The sequence below is a fragment of the Salmo salar genome, chromosome ssa03, assembly GCF_905237065.1.
Source record: "Salmo salar chromosome ssa03, Ssal_v3.1, whole genome shotgun sequence".
In the NCBI taxonomy this organism is placed as follows: Eukaryota; Metazoa; Chordata; class Actinopteri; order Salmoniformes; family Salmonidae; genus Salmo; species Salmo salar.
This window is the reverse complement of record NC_059444.1, coordinates 61,759,766-61,784,119: the sequence shown is the minus strand read 5'-3', so window position 1 is coordinate 61,784,119 and position 24,354 is coordinate 61,759,766. Positions and strand designations below refer to the sequence as shown.

Here is a 24,354-nt window from a genome sequence, read left to right as displayed (position 1 = left end):
TCTTTAGCTTAGAATCTTGGTAATCGAACCACTTTGTCTGATTTACAATAGGCTTTAAGGCAAAAGCACAGCATTTGATCGTCTGACCCACAGCGCCTCACCCACTTCCTGCATTAACATGAATTCATGTGTCACAAAACTCAAAAATAGCGATAAAATAAATCACTTACCTGTGAAGATCTTCATCTTTTTGCAATCCAAAGGGTCCCAGTTACACAATGAATGATCGTTTTGTTCGATAAAGTCCTTCTTTATATCCCAAAAATGTCTGTTTATTTGGCGCGTTTGATTCAGAAATCCACCTGTTCCAACTCGCCCAACATGTCAACAAAGGAATCTAAAAAGTTACCTGTAAACTTCGTCCAAACAATTCAAACAACGTTTCTAATCCAACCTCAGGTACCCTAATATGTAAATAATCGCTAAGATTTAAGACGGAATATAAGGTGTTCAATACCGGAGAAAAAGAACGAGGCACGCGAACTCATTCACGCATGCCAAAAGACTAGATTACTTTTGAGGGATACTTCGAAAGAATACGAATACTTCTTCATTTTTCAAAAAACAAGCATGAAACAATTTCTAAAGACTGTTGACATCTAGTGGAAGCCATAGGAACTGCAGTCTGGATCCTAATTATTCGACTTTTCGATAGAAAAGCATTGAAAAGTCCAATGACCTCAAAAAATGTTTTCCTAGATGGATTGTCCTCGGGGTTTCGCCTGCCAAATCAGTTCTGTTATACTCACAAACTTTATTTTAAAGTGTTTAGAGTGTTTTCTATCCAATACTACCATGCATATGCATATCCTAGCTTCTGGGCCTGAGCAACAGGCAGTTTACTTTGGGCACCTCAGTCATCCAAACTTCCGAATACTGCCCCCTAGCCTTAAAAAGTTAACACCCCTGCAGTCCTACAATCTAAACTAGATTTCCTCAATCTCACACAAATGATCAAGGAGCCCACCAGGTACAACCCTAAATCTGTAAACATGGGCACCCTCATAGATATCATCCTGACCAACTTGCCCTCCAAATACACCTCTGCTGTTGTCAATCAGGATCTCAGCGATCACTGCCTCATTGCCTGCATCCGCTATGGGTCCTCGGTCAAACTACCACCCCTCATCACTGTCAAACACTCCCTAAAACACTTCTGCGAGCAGGTCTTTCTAATCGACCTGGCCCGGGTATCCTGGAAGGATATTGACCTCATCCCGTCAGTCGAGGATGCCTGGTCCTTCTTTAAAAGTAATTTCCTCACCATCTTAAATAAGCATGCCCCTTTAAAAAAATGTAGAACTAAGAACAGATATAGCCCTTGTTTCACTCCAGACCTGACTGCCCTCAACCAGCACAAAAACATCCTGTGGCGGACTGCACTAGCATCGAATAGTCCCCGCGATATGCAACTTTCAGGGAAGTCAGGAACCAATGCACACAGTCAGTCAGGAAAGCAAAGGCTAGCTTTTTCAAACAGACATTTGCATCCTGTAGCTCTAACTCCAAAGAGTTTTGGGACACTGTAAAGTCCATGGAGAATAAGAGCACCTCCTCCCAGCTGCCCACTGCACTGAGGCTAGGTAACACTGTCACCACCGATAGATCCACGATAATCGAGAATTTCAATAAGCATTTGTCTACGGCTGGCCATGCTTTCCTCCTGGCTACCCCCAACCCCGGCCAACAGCTCCGCACCCCCCCACAGCTACTTGCCCAAGCCCCTCCAGCTTCTCCTTCACCCAAATCCAGATAGCAGATGTTCTGAAAGAGCTGCAAAACCTGGACCCCAACATGTCCACTGGGCTAGACAATCTGGACCCTCTCTTTTTAAAATGATCCACCGCCATTGTTGCAACCCCTAATACCAGTCTGTTCAATCTCTCATCGTATCGTCTGAGATCCCTAAAGATTGGAAGACTGCCGCGGTCATCCCCCTCTTCAACGTGGGTGACACTCTAGACCCAAACTGTTACAGACCTATATCCATCCTGCCCTGCCTTTCTAAAGTCTTCAAAAGCCAAGTCAATAAACAGATTACTGACCATTTCGAATCCCACCGTACCTTCTCCGCTGTGCAATCCGGTTTCCGAGCTGGTCAAGGGTGCACCTCAGCCACACTCAAGGTACTAAACGATATCATAACCGCCATCGATAAAAGACAGTACTGTGCAGCCGTCTTCATCGACCTGGCCAAGGCTTCAGACTCTGTCAATCACCGTATTCTTATCGGCAGACTGAACAGCCTTGGTTTCTCAAATGACTGCCTCGCCTGGTTCACCAACTACTTCTCAGACAGAGTTCAGTTTGTCAAATTGGAGGGCCTGTTGTCCGGACCTCTGGCAGTCTCTATGGGGGTACCACACGGTTCAATTCTTGGGCCGACTCTTTTCTCTGTATATATCAACGATGTCGCAATTTCTGTGGGTGATTCCCTGATCCACCTCTACACAGACAATACCATTCTGTATACATCTGGCCCTTCTATGGACACTGTGTTAACAAACCTCCGAACGAGCTTCAATGCCATACAACCCTCCTTCCGTGACCTCCAACTACTCTTAAATGCTAGTAAAACTAAATAAATGCTTTTCAACCATTCGCTGCCCGCACCCGCACGCCCGACTAGCATCACTACTCTGGACGGTTCCGACTTAGAATATGTGGACAACTACAAATACCTAGGTGTCTGGTTAGACTGTAAACTCTCCTTCCAGACTCATATAAAACATCTCCAATCCAAAATTAAATCTAGAATTGGCTTCCTAAAGCCTCCTTCACTCACGCCGCCAAACATACCCTCGTAAAACTGACTATCCTACCGATCCTCGACTTCGGCGATGTCATCTACAAAATAGCCTCCAACACTCTACTCTGCAAACTGGATGCAGTCTATCACAGTGCCATCCGTTTTGTCACCAAAGCCCCATACACTACTCACCACTGCGACCTGTATGCTCTCGTCGGCTGGCCCTCGCTACATATTCGTCCCCAGACCCACTGGCTCCAGGTCATCTATAAGTCTTATCTCAGCTCACTGGTCACGATAACAACACCCACCCGTAGCACGCGCTCCAGCAAGTATATTTCTGTCACAAGTATCTTCGTCTTCTGACGATAATGCGAAATCGTCATCGGAAAAGGTAGACCAATACGCAGCAGGTGTGCAGTTGTTCATTTTGAACATTTAATTAAATCAACACGAATACAAAAACAACAAACAAGAAAACGAACGATAAACTGACAGTCTGCAAAGCATAGGCTCAACACAGAACAATCACCCACCCACCAATCACACACACAAACACACCCTAATATATGGGACTCTCAATCAAAGGCAGATAGACAACACCTGCCTTCAACTGAGAGTCCCAACCCCAATTAACCAAACATAGAAACACACACACCAGACTAACCATAGAATACAAACACATAGACCATCAACCAAAAACCCGGAAATACTAAATCAAACACCCTTTACACAAACACACCACCCCGAACCACATAAAACAAATACCCTCTGCCACGTCCTGACCAAACTACAAAAACAATTAACCTTATACTGGCCAGGACGTGACAATTTCACTGATCATCCCCAAAGCCAACACCACCTTTGGCCACCTTTCCTTACAGTTCTCTGCTGCCAATGACTGGAACGAATTGCAAAAATCGCTGACGCTGGAGACATATTTCCCTCACTAACTTTAAACATCAGCTATCTGAGCAGCTAACTGACCGTTGCAGCTGTACAGAGCCCATCTGTAAATAGCCCATCCAATCTACCTACCTCATCCCCATATTGTTTTTATTTACTTTTCTGCTCTTTTGCACACCAGTATTTCTACTTGCACATCATCATCTGCACATCTACCACTCCAGTGTTAATTTGCTAAATTGTAATTATTTCGCTACTACTTTCTTTTTTTCTATTGTGTTATTGACTGTACGCTTGTTTATTCCATGTGTAACTCTGTGTTGTGGTTTGTGTCGCACTGCTTTGCTTTATCTTGGCCAGGTCGCAGTTGTAAATGAGAACTTGTTCTCAACTAGCCTACCTGGTTAAATAAAGGTGAAATAAAAAAAAAAAAAAAATTGTCCATTTGGAAGACCCATTTGTTACCTAGCTTTAACTTCCTGACTGAGGTCTTGAGATGTTGCTTCAATATATCCACATCATTTTCCTCCCTCATGATGCCATCTATTTTGTGAAGTGCACCAGTCCCTCCTGCAGCAAAGCACCCCCACAACATGATGCTGCCACACCCCGCGCTTCACGGTTGGGATGGTGTTCTTCGGCTTGTAAGCCTCCCCCTTTTTCCTCCAAACATAACGATGGTCATTATGGCCAAACAGTTCTATTTTTTTGTTTCATTAGACCAGAGGACATTTCTCCAAAAAGTACGATCTTTGTTCCCATGTGCAGTTGCAAACCATAGTCTGGCTTTTTTATGGCAGTTTTGGAGCAGTGGCTTCTTCCTTGCTGAGCGGCCTTTCAGGTTATGTCGATATAGGACTCGTTTTTCTGTGGATATAGATACTTTTGTACCAGTTTCCTCCAGCATCTTCACAAGGTCCTTTGCTGTTGTTCTGGGATTGATTTGCACTTTTCGCACCAAAGTACGTTCATCTCTAGGAGACAGAACGCGTCTCCTTCCTGAGCGGTATGACGGCTGCGTGGTCCCATGGTGTTTATACTTGCATACTATTGTTTGTACAGATGAACCTGGTACCTTCAGGCATTTGGAAATTGCTCCCAAGGATGAACCAGACTTGCGGAGGTCTACAATTTTTTTTCTGAGGTTTTGGCTGATTTCTTTTGATTTTCCCATGATGTCAAGCAAAGAGGCACTGAGTTTGAAGGTAGGCCATGAAATACATCCACAGGTACACCTCCAATTGACTTGAATGATGTCAATTTTCCTATCAGAAGCTTCTATAGCCATGACACCATCCAAGCTGTTTAAAGGCACAGTCAACTTAGTGTATGTGAACTTCTGACCCACTGGAATTTTTTATTTATTTATTTTTATTTCACCTTTATTTAACCAGGTAGGCAAGTTGAGAACAAGTTCTCATTTACAACTGCGACCTGGCCAAGATAAAGCAAAGCAGTGTGACACAGACAACAACACAGAGTTACACATGGAGTAAACAAACAAGCCAATAACACAATAAACAAGTCAATGATACAGTAGAAAAAAAGAAAGTCTGTATACAGTGTGTGCAAAAGGCATGAGGATGTAGGCAATAAAATAGGCCATAGGAGCAAATAATAAAATTTTGCAGATTAACACTGGAGTGATAAATGAGCATATGAAGATGTGCATGTAGAGATACTGGTGTGCAAAAAGAGCAGAAAAGTAAATAAAATTGTGATACATTGAATTATAAGTGAAATCATCTGTCTGTAAACAATTGTTGGAAAAATGACTTGTGTCATGCACAAAGTAGACGTCCTAACCGACTTGCCAAAACTATAGTTTGTTAACAAGAAATTTGTGGAGTGGTTGATAAACGAGTTTTAATGACTCCAACCTAAGTGTATGTAAACTTCTGACTTCAACTGTATATACATTTTACATACCCTGTATGTTTTACATTGGTTATCTTGTTAATAGTCCCACCCTTCAGCTCCCTTCAAACTTCAGCTCCCATCTATCTCTTAACACCATCCATTTTGGATTTCTATTTGGCATATATTTTTCAACTGTGCTGTGATGCTTCACAAAAGTACTGAACCTTTCTATTCTCATAGCTTCTACAGATTGTAAATTAAAGATAAACATTTTTGCAAAAATAATTATTATATTGTTGATTGATTGACTATGACTTTTCAAATCACCTAGTATTGCAATCTGCAGTGTTAGTTCTAGGCAAATGTTGCATTTCTTCAGCCATTCCTGACCAAAAACGAGCTACATATGGACAGTACCAAAACAAATGATCTAATGACTCTGCCTCCTCACAGCAAAATCTGCAGAGCTGGGAAGATTGTATCCCCCATATATATAACATTCTATTGGTTGCAAGAATTTTGTATAATAATTAAAATTAATAAAATTCGAAGTTTTGAATCCGGAATTGTTTTGCATGTCAATGCATAAACCATGTGCCATGGAATGGGTATATCGGAAATAAACTATTTTGCAATTATATGGCACAGCTGTCAATTTTTAGGCCCTTAAGTGAAATTGGTTGAAATTGGAAAATGAAATTGGAAAATGTTTTTATTTATTACAATTTAATTTAACCATTTATGGTCTTTAATGCAGGGCCCACAGGCAAGTTAATAGAAAACAAATTGACCATAAGTTATCTTTAATAGAGTGAAGGGAATGGTATCAAACAGCTGGTTTTCATGTGTTTTGATTCCATTCCATTCACTCCATTTTCAGCCAATACACTCTATTCCAGCCCTTATTATGAGCCGTCCTTTCCCCAGCAGCCTCCACTGCTTTAAATATATTTATTTCTGTGAAATGTATTGAAAGTTCCCAGAATTTTGCAACCCTCTGCTCCTCTGTTGTTAGATTGTGAGTCTAACCAGCCCAAACAAATCTACCCATCCATTATCAATCTTGATAATCATGGCCTTCAATATAACACAATGTTATTCATCTTTATCTTTATTGGAATCCCCATTAGCTGACGCCATGACGACCGCTAATCTTCCTGGGATCCATGAACACAACAAAACATACTTTACAATTTATATTGAAAAACTGTAACACAATTGACGGTAGTAGACAATACAAACATTTGACATGTAGACATTACAGACATCAGTGTTCGATTGGTCTGGTCTGGTCAGGGTAGTTTGTTCAATTGCAGTTATGAAGTTATCATAGGTCAGGTAGCTTAGAGTAGTTGATTAACTACCTCAGGGCATTATGCTGATTTATGCCTTTTGATTAATTCACTCATCCGCTCCCTACATCTCCATCTTATTACCTGAGACTAAACATATTTTAGTAGTAATCAGTCTCTGAGTTACAGAAGGGTCAGATGTGTCCAATCCTGTCTGCTCTCTACTGTCGTCAGCATGGTGATTGGCTGCCCCCTGTCGCCACGGAGACGGCGTGGTGTCGTGTAAGCGGTGGAGACAGGGCTCTTTGGTAATCACATGACTGAGGTGTTCTCTGTTGGGTGCTTTAAATTTACACTGTTGCTTTCCAATTTATTTCCAAGTGTTGTAAGATTCTGCTGGTTTCTCCCTAAATGACCGTTTTTGCTCAACAGTCTGAGGGGTTAAGTACCTCGCTCACGGCTGGAGACACTAATACTAATACCAGCAATCCTCCAGACACCTTTTTACCATTCCCATGGTTTAGTTTTTGCCAGAATTTGATCATATGTTTCCTTGAGGAAGAATCGAGCTTGAGCTCCAGGTTGAATGGACAAACTAGGCTCATACGAATATATATCATCTTTATCATATTTAAATCATATGTGTCATCCTGTTTAGTGAAATAGATAACATACTGGTAAGTATGGTAACAATGACTAGAATAGTTGTGATTGGAGTAGAATCCAACCCACGAGTACTTCAATCTTAAATCAGTCTTCCAATCGGTGAAGGTCTTATTGATGAACAGGCGAGTGCATCCGTAGCCATCTCAGGTGTAGAGCTGGAGACTGGCGTCAATCCCCTCTATGCCAACAGCAACCTTCCTGTCTGCGTCATCATATTTAGGTCCTCTCATGAAGACATCTGACCCGTCCTTGGAGAGGAGCTTGACCTGTAGGCCGTGGTTAAGGCATTTTTTGGGGTCATAGGTTCCGTAGCTGCGCGTGTCAAGAGAGAGAGATAAGAGATTCTCTCCATCTTTATTAAAGAGTGCCAGCATCACCCTCACATCCAGCAGGCTGTCAGGGACATTAGCCCAGCCGGGCGTACCCACTTTCTGTGGATTTCACCTGGAGCACAACAGCATAGCACTCTGTGTGGTGGTCATTCACCACTGCCCCTTTCATTATAGCAGGGGACTCATTTAGAGTCATTCTGCCTGCGTCTTCAACCTTGTACGTACTATCAGTGGCAGAGCAGTTCCATGGGAAGGTTCTGGAGTCTACGTCATAGCCGGCAGCGTACAGAAACACGTCCACACTGTTCACCCTGTTTTGCGAGAGGGTCCTGATCTCCCTCAGGGGGGCGGGGCTGATCTGGTAGGGGTTCTTGGGGTCATACTCACTGCTTCTTCGATAGTGCTGTGTGATGTAGATTGCCTCTAACAGTGGACTGTTGGGGCTTGTTCTGACAACTAACCTGTCCATGTTCCTCTCTACGTTTCCTGGGGTAAGGTAATAGCTGAGAGTGACATAAGGATCGAGTGAGTATGCTGTTGGTGTGTTGATATTCTCAACTTCGTAGTAACCCTGTCTGTTCTGATTTTGCAGTTGTGGAAAACTTTATAGTTATTAAAGTGATGGAAGCCCCAGTCTCCCCTTTCTGGTAAGAACGTTGGTATGAGTGCATCGTTGTTATCGACGTTTAGGCCGCCAGAGACGAAGTGTAGCAGCATTAGGCCCTGACGAGGGAATCTGTGGCCAAACTCGATGTTCCTGAGGTCTTTTGTTGAGTTAAGGACATATGTCTGCAGACTCTAAGGCCAGTGGTAGCAACAAGACAAAGATGCAAAGCAAGCCTTTTCTCTCCATGGTAATCCTGTGAGAGAGAGACAGACTGTATGATGGCAGCAGTACCTCAAGTCTTGACAACAACCTAGGGAGAAATTGAGGGAAAAAAATGGATTGATTGATTGCAATTGATTACAATGACCAAGGTGCATAAAGATGGAGAATTGAAAATATGACGTTTTTAGCACTACCCACAGAGTTTTTAAACTACAGTGTACGACATGGTTCAATGCGCCAATAAATCAGCACAATCGATTTTCCCTTTTTTTCAAACTGCCAGCTTCCTGGAGCTAGAAATGGGATCATGTATACTGTGCTTATGCAGATACCAAAAATAGTAACATAGAGCAATGTACAGCAAACTTAGCAAATAAGGGATTTGTGGGGGGAAAAGTCTATGCATTTACATAGCGCAATATCATATATTATATTGATATATTGATGTCCTTTTTCTGCTACTGTAGGTAGCTATATACGGCTGCTATATATTTTTGCCTAGATACAGAAAATAAACAGAAGCTTTCATCTCACAGTGTAATTGTCATGCTCCACAGCCTGTGTATTGTTAATGTTTGTTAATGTCAACCTGTGTATTGTTAATGTTTGTTAATGTCGACCTGTGTATTGTTAATGTTTGTTAATGTCGACCTGTGTATTGTTAATGTTTGTTAATGTCGACCTGTGTATTGTTAATGTTTGTTAATGTCAACCTGTGTATTGTTAATGTTTGTTAATGTCGACCTGTGTATTGTTAATGTTTGTTAATGTCAACCTGTGTATTGTTAATGTTTGTTAATGTCAACCTGTGTATTGTTAATGTTTGTTAATGTCAACCTGTGTATTGTTAATGTTTGTTAATGTCGACCTGTGTATTGTTAATGTTTGTTAATGTCAACCTGTGTATTGTTAATGTTTGTTAATGTCGACCTGTGTATTGTTAATGTTTGTTAATGTCAACCTGTGTTTTGTTAATGTTTGTTAATGTCGATCTGTGTATTGTTAATGTTTGTTAATGTCGACCTGTGTATTGTTAATGTTTGTTAATGTCGACCTGTGTATTGTTAATGTTTGTTAATGTCAACCTGTGTATTGTTAATGTTTGTTAATGTCAACCTGTGTATTGTTAATGTTTGTTAATGTCAACCTGTGTATTGTTAATGTTTGTTAATGTCGACCTGTGTATTGTTAATGTTTGTTAATGTCGACCTGTGTATTGTTAATGTTTGTTAATGTCGACCTGTGTATTGTTAATGTTTGTTACTAATGTCGACCTGTGTATTGTTAATGTTTGTTAATGTCAACCTGTGTGTTGTTAATATTTGTTAATATCAACCTGTGTATTGTTAATGTTTGTTAATGTCAACCTGTGTATTGTTAATGTTTGTTAATGTCAACCGATGTATTGTTAATGTTTGTTAATGTCAACCTGTGTATTGTTAATGTTTGTTAATGTTAACCTGTGTTTTGTTAATGTTTGTTAATGTCAACCTGTGTATTGTTAATGTTTGTTAATGTCAACCTGTGTATTGTTAATGTCGATCTGTTAATGTTTGTTAATGTCAACCTGTGTATTGTTAATGTTTGTTAATGTCAACCTGTGTATTGTTAATGTTTGTTAATGTCAACCTGTGTATTGTTAATGTTTGTTAATGTCAACCTGTGTTTTGTTAAAGTTTGTTAATGTCGACTTGTGTATTGTTAGTGTTTGTTAATGTCAACCTGTGTATTGTTAATGTTTGTTAATCTCAACCTGTGTATTGTTAATGTTTGTTAATGTCAACCTGTGTTTTGTTAATGTTTGTTAATGTCGACCTGTGTATTGTTAATGTTTGTTAATGTCAACCTGTGTATTGTTAATGTTTGTTAATGTCAACCTGTGTATTGTTAATGTTTGTTAATGTCAACCTGTGTTTTGTTAATGTTTGTTAATGTCGACCTGTGTATTGTTAATGTTTGTTAATGTCGACCTGTGTATTGTTAATGTTTGTTAATGTCGACCTGTGTATTGTTAATGTTTGTTAATGCCAACCTGTGTATTGTTAATGTTTGTTAATGTCAACCTGTGTATTGTTAATGTTTGTTAACGTCAACCTGTGTATTGTTAATGTTTGTTAATGTCAACCTGTGTATTGTTAATGTTTGTTAATGTCAACCTGTGTATTGTTAATGTTTGTTAATGTCAACCTGTGTTTTGTTAATCAAAACAAATTTTCTCATGCTCTCTCTTGTCTTTCTGCGGCAGACATATAGTTAGTGACATGTTTGAAACATCAAATTGCAATATAAATGCAGTATCGAATCACAAATCAAATCAAATTGTATTAGTCACATGCGCCGAATACATTGAAAGGCTTACTTACGAGCCCCTAACCGACAGTGCAGTTGTCAAATACATATAGAATCATGAGAAATGCAATTCATAATGGTATCGGCACCTAAGTATCGTGATAATATCCCAGGCAATTCCCAGTCCTAATGTCCACTATTGGAGCTTTCTTTTGTCTTTCCTTCCTCCGTGCCCAAATGCTGTGAAGAATTTGCAGTACAATTCTTAACTGCAAGCGTAATACAAGCGAGCATTTAGGGAAAAAAAATGGCTTTTCATTGTAATCAGATACAACAGTTATAAGATCATAAACACTGTTAGGCATTTTACAATTCCTAACTGCACACAAATAATAAGAGAATTTAAGATAAAAAGTATGCATTAGTAAATGATCTTACCGTGTTCCTGGTGAACCGTCCTCTGATCTCGTGAACACGGAACCACCTCACCTCCTTTTACAGCCCGGCAGAAGACTGACGTCTCCAGGAAAGGAAATGAGTCACACATTCACCCACTAACCTGGCAGACCGCTCAGGTGTGTGTTTGTGTATGCCCCCAAGTCAGTTATAATATGCTGCTAGCAGGTTCACCTTTTTACACTTGAACAGAGGTTGCGTTCCCCCTGCTCAGACGTTGCATGCATCATCCAACTTCTCCCTCAGCCTGTTCTTCTCCCATCACCCCTATCCCCTGCAGTTTACTACCACACTCTTAGAAAAAAGGGTTCCAAAAGCCTTCTTCGGCTGTCTCCATAAGAGAACACTTTTTAGTTTCAGGTAGAAGCCTTTTGGGGTTAAGTAAGGTGTGTAATGAAACTGTTCCTTCTCACTTCATCTAACCTAACCTGACCTTGGCACACATTCCTCACTACTCCACAGCTATTCAACCTTATCAGTGGCCGCAACCAAATGATTACCTTTTCCCCTACTTTTCCCTTACTCCAGACCGAAACAACTTATTCAACCTCCAATGACCCCACCATATACAGTACATTCCTCATACATGAACTTGTTAACTTCTAGTATAGGAACATTTCAAATTAGAACCCAACAACAATGAATGGTAAAATACAGTGTATTTCTGCTTTTCATTCCTACCAAATGACATTGAAATGGTTGGTCCAGAATACAAAGCAGCCATGGCAGGCCCTTTCTCCCTCTACTTCTCCCTCCTTCCTCCCGTGCAATGCTAAACGCTGACATTTACTGTAAACAGAGATTCATCAGTTTGCAAAAATTGTCAGGCAGCATCATCAAGGATGGTCTGCTTTGCCTTCCACATTTCAATAATCCCATCACCTCTATCCCCTACGGTTTACTACCACACTCTTAGAAAAAATGGTTCTCCATAAGATAACCCTTTTCAGTTTCAGGTAGAAGCCTGTGGGAAGGGTTCTTTATGGAACCCGAAAGGGCTCTACCTGGAACCAAAATGTTCTACCTGGAATAAGGTATCTAATTTGATTAATTCAAATGTATGTTTTAGCGCGGTATTCCAAATGCCTGTATCACGAGAATCAACGTTTTTTTCTTCTAGTTTTTATGAGCATTTATGTCCTCTTGTTCTCCTGTTGTCTTTTTGGTCTCGTTTCATTCACTCCCTTTCTGTTGTAAAGCACCTTCCCATTTAAACAGACACACTATGTCTCAACTCCTCAAATTGTGCGCAGACACTACTAAAACAGGAGTATCAATGAACATTGATTCTGGAAAACTGCTAGCAGCATTTTAGCCAAAGGCTGTTATACTAGCTCTCTAGTCTGTGTTTTATAAACGTGCTATAAACATAAAACCCAGGTCTATAAGGAATTGGCAACTCGTTCTATTTCTGAGAAATAAGGTAGACCACTTGATTTCAACATCTTAACAAGGTGGACAGGCTATTATGATGTTCAAACAGTTGGAGACAGACAGAAGTTTCTGTTCTACCTTGTTAGCTAGCAAAAAGGTCCAAGTTGGCTAAACTTGAAATATAAAGATTAGCTGGCTACTTACTAGCATGTATGCTTGTGATTGAGCGATTGTTTACGAGACACGTGTACATTTTCTATAATGCCTGCTACAAGAAGTTTGTTATTCTTAGTGAATGTGCATTATGCATTTGTTTGTCACAACGTCCACAGGTGGCGCCTCTCCCCGTTCGGGCGGCGCTCGGCGGTCGTCGTCGCCGGCCTACTAGCTGCCACCGATTTTCCTTTTCTGATTCGTTTGGTAATGTCTGGTTAGGGTAGCACCTGTTTTGTGTTTAGTAATTAGTGGGGTATTTAGTCTGTCTGTTTTGTGTGTGGGGGTTGTGCGGGTTTGTTTTGTGTCTGTTGTTGTAGGTTGGGAGATCATTTTTTCTTGTCCTTAAGAATACGTTACGCGTTTTGGCATTAGGGTTGCTGGGCTGCGTCCCGCTACATTCCTAGACTGTGTTTGTCTTGTTTTGGAATTATTTTTACCCTGCCTTGTCGGTTCGGTTCTTTGGACTTGCATTCTTCATTAAACGTGTTTCACGTACCTAAGTCTCCTGCGCCTGACTTCAGGGGCATTTTCATAGACAGACTTGAAAGCCAGATCAGTGATTATTGAAAAAAAAGTAAAAAGTAGGTTAAACTATTTGTATAAAATAATTACATTATCAGTGGGTCTTATGGTTATGGACGGCTTATATTTAGCCTAGGACATACTAAGATCCAGAATGTCTGAGAGAGATATGCCACACAACTGCACTCTTAGAAAATATTTGCTATCTAGAACCTAAAATGGTTCTTCGGCTGTCCCCATATGAGAACCCCTGGAGGAACCCTTTTTGGTTCCAGGTTAGGGCTGGGTGATATGGCCTAAAAATAATATCTAGATTTTTTTTTAAATGTATATTTCATGTTTTCTTTGAATAAGCTTTGTTCTACAATGTTAGGTTCTGACAAACAGTGAAAAACTAACGGACAACTAGTCAAATCTCAAACCAAGTTTATTCACCCACTGGGTCAAACTGCTGCAAAGACAAAGACATGATTCCACCAGCACAAGTATTCATACCCTCCTTTAGGTAGAGTCTCCTCCTTGCACCTCTAAGCAATACATATTTGTTGCTAGGCAGGAAGTTAAGTGATGTGTGTAATAAAACTGTCCTTCTCCCTTCATCTAACCTAACCTGACCTCGGGCCACATTCCTCACTACTCCACAGGTATCCTGCCTTATCAGTGACCCCAACCAAATTATTACCTTTTCCCTTACTTAGTAACTTTCCAGACCAAAACAACTTATTCAACCTCCAATGACCCCACCATATACAGTACATTCCTCATACATGAACTTGTTAACTTCTAGTATAGGAACATTTCAAATTAGAACCCAACAACAATTAATGGTAAAATACACTGCATTTCTAACAGTCAGCAATAATCTAATGAAATGAGGGCTTGTTTGTTTTTGTGAGAGAGAGAATGTGTGTGCTTGTGCGTGCATGGGTTGTGCCTCCTCATGTGAACATAAGTCTCTGCTGGACAGAAGTATGTTCAGTGCTGTGACCTTGTGGCACACAAGTCAATTCATTTCTCATCTTCTCCACCAGGAATTACCCTTTCCACAAGGAATCCTATTCATATCGTATTACTGTAATATATTAATGAGTACTAACCAGCAAATAGCATTTGGTCTAAACTAGAGGAACTACAAATTCACTTCAATTATCCAGTAGGCTATAGTATAATGGGAGGATTTTTCCAGAATGGATTTAAAATAATATACATTTAACATAGATTAAGCCTCACAGCAATATCCCCTAAATGTCGTTTCCATGATAGCCATGTGAGCGATGACCGATGATTCCTGGTTGCCAGGGCAGTGCCATAAAACATTAGAGAGTGTTGTGTGAAAAGGTCAGGTCTTCACCACATTCCAGCAGCATAGGGCTGTAGGAGAGAGCGAGGCGTTGTGTCTCCTGATCGATTAGCTGGGTGGCATCTATCTCCTATGACTCAGTCTAAAGCACCAATGGGAAAGGAAGGACTTTAACACAGCCCAATACATTAGCTGTTTGGTCCACTATTTACAGTCGACAAAGATACAGACTGGCCAGATTGGCCACAACTTCTGTAGCTGCGTGTGTGTGTGTGTGTGTGTGTGTGTGTGTGTGTGTGTGTGTGTGTGTGTGTGTGTGTGTGTGTGTGTGTGTGTGTGTGTGTGTGTGTGTGTGTGTGTGTGTGTGTGTGTGTGTGTGTGTGTGTGCGCATCACAAGGTGGATAGTGACAGGTTCTAAGTCTGGGTTGAGCAGGCCGAGTGATGCAGAGGCATATAACAAAATGACAGTTTAACACATTTATTTTAAGGCATCGTTTTCATCACGGTTCCACTTCCTTGTCTCATTTCAATTCAATTTCTTTGTCTTCATATTTCATTGACATAAATATAATTTTTGGTTACGTTTAGCTTTAAAAACCTAGTAAGAACCAACATAGACACATACAAACCAAGACAAAGAAAACAAAGGGGCACAGGAAGCGACACAGCCCAGCCCAGCCCAGCCCAGCCCAGCACAGCCCAGCACAGCCCAGCCCAGCCCAGCCCAGCCCAGCACAGCCCAGCACAGCCCAGCCCAGCCCAGCCCAGCCCAGCAGGTGTCCATCTTTTTTACAGCACAAACTCTATCAGCCATGTGCTCTCTCACCGAACGCATCAGCCATGTGCTCTCTCACCGAACGCATCAGCCATGTGCTCTCTCACCGAACGCATCAGCCATGTGCTCTCTCACCGAACGCATCAGCCATGTGCTCTCTCACCAAACGCATCAGCCATGTGCTCTCTCACCAAACGCATCAGCCATGTGCTCTCTAACACAAGGCTCCACCATGCCTCCGGACTGTATTACTTCCTGTGGGCGGGGGGTATAAGTACATTCAGCTCAAATCACATGACCAGTCAATTACCCACTCAAAATTCTTGTTTCTGATTACATGCAAATGAGTCACACCTGTCACGTGTGTGTGTGTGTGTGTGTGTGTGCGTGCGTGCGTGTGTGTGGAGGCTTGTCCTCTCTCAAGGTCTGGCTTTAATCATCATCACCTGACAATCTCTTTGTCTCTAATTGGGTGTTGGTGTGTTTAACACTGTGTCCAGATGTTATTGTGTATTCAGCCTGTGTGGAGAACACACTAGAAAGTCATCCTCAGCCCTTAGCCTATAGTTTGCTCACATTGAAGAAAAGACTGTTCAGATGCCAGTGACAGTGAGTGGGAGATAGTGGGAGGACCACAATGTGTGTCTGTTAATGGCTGTGAGAGGAAAGCAAGCAGCATAGAGAGTAATGGGAGAGTGAGTTATCATGTTATGTGAAGAGAAAATATACAACTGGATAGAAAGGGGATAATGAACCAGGGTGGGTGTGTGTGTGTGTGTGTGTGTGTGTGTGTGTTATAGAGCGTGACTGGGGGTGAGGGACTTTTCCAGGGCTGTTTTTTTGCAGGGAGAGGAAGGCCCCTGATGTTTGACCTTGGTCAATAACACTCCTATAGAGGAGGGAGTAGAGGGTGTGGAGGTCCGCTTTGCCAAACACAGAGCTCAGTGTGAATGCTGTAATGGCTGGGAAACATGTTTCCTCTACCGCCCATAATGAGCACCATTTACACACAACCACACACACACGCACGCAAACGAACGCACACAAACGCACACAAACGCACACAGACACACACAGACACACACACACACACACACACACACACACACACACACACACACACACACACACACACACACACACACACACACACACACACACACACACACACACACACACACACACACACACACAGAAGGTGAAAATGCACCTCCACATTCCTCTCCCTCCTCCCACTTCCTCTTTCCTCCCCCAGTTACTAGGAAACCAGAAAGACGTGATCTCACCAGTGTTGTTGTGGATGCTGAGAGGTTGAAGCGGGGTAGGGATAGGCAGTAAAGGGGTATGTGGAGACAAGAAGCCGGCTTCAACCAGCTCTTGTGAAATAAAGCGGTGGAACGAAACATCGATGCTGCTTATCACACTGGCATCGCCACGGCAATACCACTACACTCACTCACTCACTCACTCACTCACTCACACCCTGATCCGGCCAATTACCTCTACTGCACACTACGTATAGAAAGAGAGAGAGAGAGAGAGAGAGAGAGAGTACATCAAACACACACACAAGAGTCCATTGCTCCCTCAAAAGCCTTTCAGCTCTCTGTTTCTAGCACAGTGAATGTATCCGTTTCCTCTGTTTACCCAGACAGACTTCCAAGCAACAGCTCACGTCGTTCTGCGCGCGTTCCCATCCCCGTTGGCAACACGTCAAACACAAATCCACCAACACCTGTTTCAAAAACTAACTGGAGCAGCTCTGACCTTATGACCCCTTCTCTGTGTCGGCAGGATGCTAACCTGTGTGTGTGTGTATTGTTAATCAGAGACCTGTGTTTACTGCTGATTACTGCATCTCCAGCTCTGCAGTGAGTGGCTGAACGTCTCAGTGTAGCTCCCTGTAGCTGCTCCGCTGGGGTTGGTATGCCAGGTGTCCTACTACTGTAGTCCGCCAGGTGTCCTGCTACTGTAGTCTGCCAGGCTAGGGGAGCTGTTTGTATTACACCGACCGTATCTCAGATCACCAGGGTACTATGCCAATCGATGGGCAGGACGGGTAAAGGATGAGTCCTCCTTCTGGATGGCAGCGCCTCGCTCCCCTCCTGTGGACCGACAACAATGGCAGCAGGGCTGTAATGAAAGGCTAGTGCCCAATCAGTGTTGGCAGAGAGAGGGGCATATCGACCACAGCTTGCTCCGCTCCCCCTGCTGCCAAACAGATGCCCCAGAGATGGTATCTACTTTAAATGAGACAGAGGGTCAATATTGGGTGTTTTATCAGGATCCCCATTAGCTGTTGCAAAAGCATCTACTCTTCCTGGGGTCCCCACAATACATGAAACATGACATAATACAGAACATTAATAGACAAGGACAGAAATACATCCATTAAAAAAAGGATCAATCACATGAGGCTGCATTTGTGTTTATTGTTCAATACACACAAGCAGGCAGACACACACACACACACACACACACGCACGCACGCACGCACACACACACACACACACACACACACACACACACACACACACACACACACACACACACACACACACACACACACACACACACACACACACACACACACAACCCAGAGGGCTGGCCTGCCCTACTTCAGTCCAAACCCTGTCCAGATTATAATACAGGTAGAATGTGTGCATCAGCTAAAAACTTGGGTAACAGCGTAAATCACTTCTTTTTTTCCACTCACGACTCTGCTGACACCAACCCCAGGAATGGAGCGTCAGATATTCATACAGCTCCAGAATTATTGATGCGGGTTGTGTTCCCAGGGCGCCGCTTGTATATTACCGCTTTCAGTAAAAACATTCTGCTTCTCTGCCATAGTAGAAAATGCCAGGGAAAAGTTAGCTGCATGTCACTGTGGACCTCTCCTTATTGGTTTATGCCTTTCCTGACTCTGCCTTCCAAAAATAAATGAAATATAAAAAACACTTTGTTTTGGTGCTTTCCCCCTCTGTAATATGATATAGGCAGCTGGAGAACAGTAAAACACTGGTAGACGGAAGTACAATAAAACTCATGTCTGGATGCAGAAGAGAGAGGTACTAATTAGCAGTCATTCTTTTTCTCTCATCACATTGGCCCTTTTTCTGCCATGTTGACACAAACACACAAAATCGAACTGGCTCACCAGCTAAGTAAGTTACATACTCAGACAGAGACACGCAAACACTTTCTTGTGTCTAGCAAGGTTTCACTTATTTGTTTGTGTACTTCAAAGCATTGTTTCAGTCAGTTGTCATCAACCCATTAGACTAAAAGCCTATAGACACAGCCCAGACCCAGTTCTAGCTATTAAGTGAGGAAGAGGATGGTAAGCAGTAGTCACAGATGCACACACACACATACCTGACCGACTAGGTTGAAGCCCATGGCTCCTAAGACAATGTTAGACTTGCAAGTCTTCAGGTTTTAGGCATTGTTACTCATCACATGAGAGGGGTTCACTGAACCATCTTGGTTACACCCTTTTATTTTTTTTAATTTTTTTATTTCACCTTTATTTAACCAGGTAGGCTAGTTGAGAACAAGTTCTCATTTACAACTGCGACCTGGCCAAGATAAAGCAAAGCAGTGCAGCACATACAACAACACAGAGTTACACATGGAATAAACAAACATACAGTCAATAATACAGTAGAACAAAAGAAAACAAAAAGTCTATATACAGTGAGTGCAAATGAGGTAAGTTAAGGCAATAAATAGGCCATGGTGGCAAAATAATTACAATATAGAAATTAAACAATGGAATGTTAGATGTGCAGAAGATGAATGTGCAAGTAGAGATACTGGGGTGCAAAAGAGCAAGATAAATAAATACAGTATGGGGATGAGGTAGGTAGATAGATGGGCTGTTTACAGATGGGCTATGTACAGGTGCAGTGATCTGTGAGCTGCTCTGACAGCTGGTGCTTAAAGCTAATGAGAGAGATATGAGTCTCCAGCTTCAGAGATTTTTGCAGTTCGTTCCAGTCATTGGCAGCAGAGAACTGGAAGGAAAGGTGGCCAAAGGAGGAATTGGCTTTGGGGGTGACCAGTGAGATATACCTACTGGAGAGCATGCTACGAGTGGGTGCTGCTATGGTGACCAGTGAGCTGAGATAAGGCGGGGCTTTACCTAGCAGAGACTTGTAGATAACCTGTAGCCAGTGGGTTTGGCGACGAGTATGAAGCGAGGGCCAACCAACGAGAGCGTACAGGTCGCAGTGGTGGGTAGTATATGGGGCTTTGGTGACAAAACGGATGGCACTGTGATAGACTGCATCCAGTTTGTTGAGTAGAGTGTTGGAGGCTATTTTGTAGACGACATCACCGAAGTCGAGGATCGGTAGGATGGTCAGTTTTACGAGGGTATGTTTGGCAGCATGAGTGAAGGATGCTTTGTTGCGATATAGGAAGCCGATTCTAGATTTAATTTTGGATTGGAGATGCTTAATGTGAGTCTGGAAGGAGAGTTTACAGTCTAACCAGACACCCAGGTATTTGTAGTTGTCCACGTATTCTAAGTCAGAGCCGTCCAGAGTAGTGATGCTGGACGGACGGGCAGGTGCGGGCAGTAATCGATTGAATAGCATGCATTTAGTTTTACCTGCGCTTAAGAGCAGTTGGAGGTCATGGAAGGAGAGTTGTATGGCATTGAAGCTCGTGTGGAGGTTAGTTAACACAGTGTCCAAAGAGGGGCCAGAAGTATACAGAATGGTGTCGTCTGCGTAGAGGTGGATCAGAGAATCACCAGCAGCAAGAGCAACATCATTGACGTATACAGAGAAGAGAGTCGGCCCTTGAACACATAAGAGATAGTGATCATGCTTTTTCATTAGCAGTCTGTTTGTGTGCGTTTGGTGTAGAAGCACATTAACCACAAGCAGTTGCAGGCAGCTCAACATGCGAACAGAGCTGCTCTTTGGAAAAATGGCTGTTCCCACTACAAGCCAGGAGGTGACTAAAATGTAAATGTGTGTTTGTGAATAGACTCTGTGTGTCCACCTCGACCTGTCAGTATGTTATGTTCACCTAAATACCTGTGTCCTCTTGAGAAGTGTGTGTCCTACCCTGTCTGTGTGTGTGTCTCCTGTCCATTGTATATCCTCTCAGTGTGTGTGTGTGTGTCCCTCAGAGCCCTCCTGCTGTGTGTGTGTCTGTGTGTGTGTGTGTCTCTCAGAGCCCTCCTGCTGTGTGTCTGTGTGTGTGTGTGTCCCTCAGATACCTCCTGCTGTGTGTAAATGTGTGTGTGTCCTTCAGAGCCCTCCTGTTGTGTGTGTGTGTGTGTCCCTCAGAGCCCTCCTGCTGTGTGTCTGTGTGTGTGTGTGTGTGTGTGTGTGTGTGTGTGTGTGTGTCTCAGAGCCCTCCTGCTGTGTGTCTGTGTGTGTGTGTGTCTCCTGTCCATTGTTTATCCTCTCAGTGTGTGTATGTGTCCCTCAGAGCCCCCCTGCTGTGTGTCTGTGTGTGTGTGTCCCTCAGAGCCCTCCTGCTGTGTGTATATGTGTGTGTGTGTGTGTGTGTGTGTGTGTGTGTGTGTGTGTGTGTGTGTGTGTGTGTGTGTGTGTGTGTGTGTGTGTGTGTGTGTGTGTGTGTGTCTGTGTGTGTGTCCCTTAGAGCCCTCCTGCTGTGTGTCTGTCTGTGTGTGTGTCTCCTGTCCATTGTTTATCCTCTCAGTGTGTGTGTCTGTGTGTGTGTGTGTCCCTCAGAGCCCCCCTCCTGTGTGTCTGTGTGTGTGTGTGTCCTTCAGAACCCTCCTGCTGTGTGTCTGTGTGTGTGTGTGTCCATCAAAGCCCTCCTTCTGTGTGTATATGTGTGTGTGTGTGTGTGTGTGTGTGTGTGTGTCCATCAAAGCCCTCCTGCTGTGTGTATATGTATGTGTGTGTGTCTGTGTGTGTGTGTGTGTCCATCAAAGCCCTCCTTCTGTGTGTATATGTGTGTGTGTGTGTGTGTCCCTCAGAGCCCTCCTGCTGTGTGTAGTGTGTGTGTGTGTGTGTGTGTCCCTCAGAGCCCTCCTGCTGTGTGTCTGTGTGTGTGTCCCTCAGAACCCTCCTGCTGTGTGTATGTGTGTGTGTGTGTGTATATGTGTGTGTGTCCCTCAGAGCCCTCCTGCTGTGTGTAAATGTGTGTGTATATGTGTGTGTAAATGTGTGTGTGTGTGTGTGTGTGTGTGTGTGTGTGTGTGTGTGTGTGTGTGTGTGTGTGTGTGTGTGTGTGTGTGTGTGTGTGTGTGTGTGTGTGTGTGTGTGTATATGTGTGTGTGTCACACAGAGCCCTCCTGCTGTGTGTATATGTATATGTGTGTATATGTATGTGTGTGTATATATATGTGTGTGTATATGTGTGTGTGTGTATATGTGTGTGTGTGTGTGTGTGTGTGTAAATGTGTATATGTGTGTGTATATATGTGTGTGTGTATACGTGTGTGTGTGTATATGTATGCGTCTGTGTGTGTGTGTATATGTGTGTGTACATATGTGTGTGTATATATGTGTGTGTGTATAAGTGTGTGTGTGTGTGTATATATGTGTGTGTGGGTGTATATGTGTGTATATGTGTGTATATATATATGTGTGTGTATATGTATGTGTGTGTGTGTGTGTGTGTGTGTGTGTGTGTGTGTGTGTGTGTGTGTGTGTGTGTGTGTGTGTGTGTGTGTGGTCAGGTGGTGATGGTCTGGGTGTGTTTGAATGATTCCTAGGTAATGCTGTAGAGACTCCAGATGTCCTGTAGAAGCTGAGGTCCTTCATGAGTCACCCAGCCCCCTGGGACACTGCCTGCTCAGCACCTGCTCTCAGCACCAGGGGCCCGATTCATAAAGCCTCTCACAGTAGTAGTGCTGATCTAGGATCAGGTCCCCCCCTGCCCATGTGACCCTAATTATTATGATCCAAAATGTAAAACTGTTCCTAGATCAGCACTCGTACTCGGAGACGCTTGATACATACACTTACCTGTGCATTAATAGTTTATTTATATGGCATGTGTTAACGACACTTTGTAGATCATTACTGCTACTTTATCTGATTATAGAATGTAGTAGCTGAGTCTACTTTATCTGATTATAGAATGTAGTAGCTGAGTCTACTTTATCTGATTATAGAATGTAGTATCTGAGTCTACTTTATCTGATTATAGAATGTAGTATCTGAGTCTACTTTATCTGATTATAGAATGTAGTAGCTGAGTCTATTTTATCTGATTATAGAATGTAGTAGCTGAGTCTACTTTATCTGATTATAGAATGTAGTATCTGAGTCTACTTTATCTGATTATAGAATGTAGTAGCTGAGTCTACTTTATCTGATTATAGAATGTAGTATCTGAGTCTACTTTATCTGATTATAGAATGTAGTAGCTGAGTCTACTTTATCTGATTATAGAATGTAGTAGCTGAGTCTACTTTATCTGATTATAGAATGTAGTATCTGAGTTGCCCAACATTTTCTGTCATTTGAATGATTGATGAGTGGAGAATCGACGTAAGTTCTATACACACACACACACACACACACACACACACACACACACACACACACACACACACACACACACACACACACACACACACACACACACACACACACACACACACACACACACACACACACACACAGCATACAGAGAGGAAAGAGAGAGGGAAGACACAGCATACAGAAAGGAGAGAGAGGGGGAAGACACAGCATACAGAGAGGTAGAGAGAGGAGAGAGAGGGGGAAGACACAGCATACAGAGAGGAGAGAGAGAGGGGGAAGACACAGCATACAGAGAGGTAGAGAGAGGAGAGAGAGGGGGAAGACACAGCATACAGAGAGGTAGAGAGAGGAGAGAGAGGGGGAAGACACAGCATACAGAGAGGAGAGAGAGAGGGGGAAGACACAGCATACAGAGAGGTAGAGAGAGGAGAGAGAGGGGGAAGACACAGCATACAGAGAGGTAGAGAGAGGAGAGAGAGGGGGAAGACACAGCATACAGAGAGGTAGAGAGAGGAGAGAGAGGGGGAAGGCACAGCATACAGAGAGGTAGAGAGAGGAGAGAGAGGGGGAAGACACAGCATACAGAGAGGTAGAGAGAGGAGAGAGAGGGGGAAGACACAGCATACAGAGAGGTAGAGAGAGGAGAGAGAGGGGGAAGGCACAGCATACAGAGAGGTAGAGAGAGGTAGAGAGCAGTAGAGAGAGGGGGAAGACACAGCATACAGAGAGGTAGAGAGAGGTAGAGAGCAGTAGAGAGAGGGGGAAGACACAGCATACAGAGAGGAGAGAGAGGTAGAGAGCGGTAGAGAGAGGGGGAAGAAAGCATACAGAGAGATTGAGAGAGAGGGAAGACACAGCATACAGAGAGGAGAGAGAGGTAGAGTTCAGGTAGAGAAAGCATCAACAATGTGCAGTGAGAAGGAAAGAGCAGCGATGTTACGAAAGAGCAGCATTGGCCTTCAGAATGCTCCGGAGACCTCCCTGATCCCTTCTCTGCTCTCATCTCCTCTCTCTCCCTCCTATCCCCTGTCTCTCTCTCTCTCCTTCCTATCCCCTGTCTCTCTCTCTCTCTCTTTCTCTCTCTATCTCTCTCTCCCTCTTTCTCTCTCTCTCTCTCTCTCCCCCTCCTTCTCCCTCTCGTCTCATCTCCACAGCTGAATGTACCGCTGCGCTGCCTGGCCATAGTGTGAGGCCGTATTGATTTTTATTCTCTTTCTGTTCTGTCGGTGGGTGTTTGACGCATAAGTCAAGGGACACTTTGTTCTGTTCTTTTGCTCTCCTCTCCATACTCTTCCTGTGCCCA

General features: G+C 43.0%; 1 long non-coding RNA gene across 1 annotated transcript; it reads right to left on the bottom strand.

Moving 5' to 3' along the window:
* Positions 1-6,608: 6,608 nt before the first annotated feature.
* LOC106601137 (uncharacterized) lies at positions 6,609-12,845 on the bottom strand. The gene is made up of 2 exons (XR_001327955.2): positions 11,362-12,845; positions 6,609-8,722 (listed from the first exon to the last, which is right to left on the bottom strand). It is a non-coding gene; the product is annotated as an uncharacterized lncRNA (long non-coding RNA).
* Positions 12,846-24,354: the final 11,509 nt, after the last annotated feature.